Source organism: Schistocerca americana, chromosome 8 (assembly GCF_021461395.2).
Source record: "Schistocerca americana isolate TAMUIC-IGC-003095 chromosome 8, iqSchAmer2.1, whole genome shotgun sequence".
NCBI lineage: Eukaryota > Metazoa > Arthropoda > Insecta > Orthoptera > Acrididae > Schistocerca > Schistocerca americana.
Genome location: NC_060126.1, coordinates 391,905,326 through 391,909,492, shown reverse-complemented (window position 1 = coordinate 391,909,492; position 4,167 = coordinate 391,905,326).

Sequence of the window (4,167 nt, the reverse complement as noted above, 5' to 3'; positions counted from 1 at the left end):
ACGCCTGTTAGTGACAGAACTTCGCAGAAAATGGTTTCCATGCTTCAAGAATGGTGGTTTTGACGTCGAAGACCGGCATGGTTGTGAAAGATAGAAAGCTTTCGACGGGAACAATTACAGGAGATCGTTATCGAAAGCAGTTGACGTGTTTGAGCCGATCACTGCAAGACAAACGGCCACACTACAGCGATAGGCATGAAAAAATGATTTTGCAGCATGACATTGAACGACCCCATGTCGCAAATCCCGTCAAAACATACTTGGAAACGTTGAAATGGGAAGTTCTACCCCACCCGCTGTATTCTCCAGATATTCCTCTCTCTGACTGCCACCTTTCTCGATCTGTGACACACGACCTAGCTGACTAGCGCTTGCAGTAATATGAACAAGTTCAAAATTATATCGATTGATGGCTTCCCTCAAAAGATGCCCAGTTTATACGCTGTGGGATACGTATGCTGCCCTAAAGCTAGGAGAAAGCAGTGGCCAACGATAGCCAATACTTGTGAATTTTTTGTAAGTTTTTCACAATAAAGTCTCTAACTTAAAAAAAAACCCGCGGAAGCAAAGGTGTATACCTAGTACATGCCATTTGCTACACATTAGTTAAATATCACGTTTAAATCCGTCAGTTGTTATGCTCCGTAAAAGTTGCTAACCCGAAATGTGCCCTTGGGGCCATACGCGTCAGAGCAGAATGGGATAGCGTCCCGTTTTGCCCCGCTCTTTTTTGATGCAGTTACATTTCAAACTAAGCATTTCTTTTAATTTCCTTGCTTTTACAGATGGTATCAACTTACATTAGTAAGACTGGTAGACAGCAGTTACATATTAAAACAATGAAAATGTCAGCTTCACGCATGTTATCTTCTGAAATGGAAGTTTTAGAAGCATCCAGCGTTGGAAAGATACTTTCGTAATGCTAAGAGTAATCCCAATTACACAATTTACAAATCAGATGGGAAATTTAAAAATATTTTCACTGCAGAGCAGGAAGACGAACTTGTAGCGTACGTGAGGTGAATCAAGAGTAGACCTTTTAGTCGAACTATGACACACTTCATTGTCAGATCATTGACCTATGAACCAGAAGAAAGGAATAGCTTAGCATACAGATTTCACAAAGAAACTTGTCTGAGATGTTTCATAGCATTTACTACTATGCAACCTATGTTGTTTATTAGCAAGCCATAAAATACACAACTGGCCATTAAAATTGCTGCACCACGAAGATGACGTGCTACAGACGCGAAATTTAACCGACAGGAAGAAGATGCTGGGATATGCAAATGATTAGCTTTTCAGAGCATTAACACAAGGTTGACGCCGGTGGCGACACCTACAACGTGCTGACATGAGGAAACTTTCCAACCGATTTCTCATACACAAACAACTGTTGACCGGCGTTGCCTGGTGAAACGTTGTTGTCATGCCTCGTGTAAGGAAGAGAAATGCATACCACCACGTTTCCGACTTTGATAGAGGTCGGATTGTAGCCTATCTCAATTGCGGTTTATCGTATCATGACATTGCTGCTCGCGTAGGTCGAGATCCAATGACTGTTAGCAGAATATGGAATCGGTGGGTTCAGGAGGGTAATACGGAACGCCGTGCTGGATCCCAACGGCCTCGTATCACTAGCAGTCGAGATGACAGGCATCTTATCCGCATGGCTGTAACGGATCGTGCAGCCACTTCTCGATCCCTGAGCCAACAGATGGGGACGTTTGCAAGACAACAACCATCTGCACGAACAGTTCGACGACGTTGGCAGCAGCATGGACTATCAGCTCGGAGACCATGGCTGCGGTTACCCTTGACGGTGCATCACAGACAGGAGCGCCTGCGATGGTGTACTCAACTACGAACCTGGGTGCACGAATGACAAAACGTCATTTTTTCGAATGAATCCAGCTTCTGTTTACAGCATCATGATGGTCGCATCCGTGTTTGGCGACATCGCGGTGAACGCACATTGGAAGCGTGTATTCGTCATCGCCATACTGGCGTATCACCCGGCGTGATAGTATGGGGTGCCATTGTTTACACGTCTCGGTCACCTCTTGCTCGCATTGACGGCACTTTGAACAGTGGACGCTACATTTCAGATGTGTTAAGACTCGTGGCTCTATCCTTCATTCGATCCCTGCGAAATCCTACATTTCAGCAGGATAATCCACGACCGCATGTTGCAGCACCTGTACGGGCCTTTCTGGATACAGAAAATGTTCGACTACTACCCTGGCCAGCATATTCTCCAGATCTCTCACCGACTGAAAACGTCTGGTCAATGGTGGCCGAGCAACTGGCTCGTCAGAATACGCCAGTCACTACTCTTGATGAATTGTGGTATCGTGTTGAAGCTCATGGGTAGCTGTACCTGTACACGCCATCCAAGCTCTGTTTGACTCGATGCCCAGGCGTATCAAGGCCGTTTTTTCGGCCAGAGATTGTCGTTCTGGGTACTGATTTCTCAGGGTCTATGCACCCAAATTGCGTGAAAATGTAATCACATGTCAGTTTCAGTATAATATATTTGTTCAATAAATACCCGTTTATCATCCGCATTTCTTCTTGGTGTAGCAATTTTAATGGCGAGTAGTGTAGAAGAATGGAGAAGAAATTTGAAGATCTGTTAAATGACGATCAGTTTCGCTTCAGGAAAGGGAAGGGCACCAGGGAAGCTAGTCTGACGTTGCGTTTGATAATGGAAGCAATATTTACGGAAAATCGAGACGTCTTCATAGAATTTGATGATCTAGAAAAAGCGTTCGGTAATGTACAACTGGGGGACATGAAAAAGGGTGCAAGCTATAGGGAAAGACGCGTAACACACAAAATATACACGAACAAAGAGGTAAAACTAAGAATCTAAGACTAAGAGCGGAGACCCGAGATTAGAATCGGTTTAGGACAGGGATTGAAGAAACAATGACGGACATGAAAGAAACGTTCAGGACTGGGACTAGAATTCAGCGCAAAAGGACATCGCTGATACCCATTCCAGTGACATTAATGTGACTATCGCCTATCTTGGACGTCAGTGTGCAATAACCACTCACAGACGGTAGGTGGCAGTGCTAGCAGTGGAGCGTATATAAAGCGTGTCGGGGGACGAAGGAAATACAGCAGTCGTGGTCTTAATGTGGAAACGGAGCGATTTATCTGATATCCAAAAGGATTGGTTTTTGGGCCAAGGGTGAAAGTATTCTCAAAACGGCTAAATTTGTAAATTTTTTCGCGTGTCACCATGGTTAAAGTGTACCGTGCATGGCAAAACTGAGCTATGCAAAACCGGCGCTGGAGCAATTGTGGTGCACCGTGGACCATAGATGACAGGGGTAGCGATGGCTGCGGAGATGGAACACATGTGCAACTGTTGAGCAACTGACCGCCCACATGAACCGAGGGGAGTCTCCTCAATGACGGTTCAGCGAATTTTGCTGCATATGGCGCTCTGCAGCAGGCGCCTGGTTCGTACATCCATGCAGACTGCTATTCCTCGGCAAAGAACGGAACTGGGTGTCCACTGAGTGGCGATGAGTGGCCTTCTCAGATGAATCATATTTTATGCTCCATCGGACACTTTGCAGTCGGCGTGCACGGCGTGCAACTCCTGAAAGCAAGCACCTTGTAACACTCGTCGGAAGAATCCAGGCTGGAGGAGGGAGCGTTATGGCTTGCAGAATTTTTTCGTGGCAAGGATGTTGTCGCCATTCTGGAAGGCACAATAGATCAACACAGGTATGCATCTATCCCTGGTGACCATGTCCTCTCCTAAATACAGTTTGTTTCTCCTCGGTACGATAGTGTCTACCAGCAGTGCACTGCAACGTGTCACACAGCTCGCAGCGTGCGTGCGTGGTTCGAAGAACATCAGGGTGAGTTTACCGTACTCCCCTGGCCTCGAAGCTCCCCGAAAATAAAGCCAGAAGACGGTCTGTGTGGCAACTTCGATCGGGCTGTTCGTGCCGTGGAGTATCAACCAAGAAACGTAGCGCAGCAGCTGGCCACGGCACTCGAGTCGGCATGACTTCACACTCCCGTCGGTAACTTCCAGAATGGAAATGGAAATGAGTGTTTGGCGTCATTGGCCGGGAGACCACTGCGGAGCAGGTCCGGCCGCCTTGGTGCAGGTCTTATTACATTCGACGCCACATTGGGCGA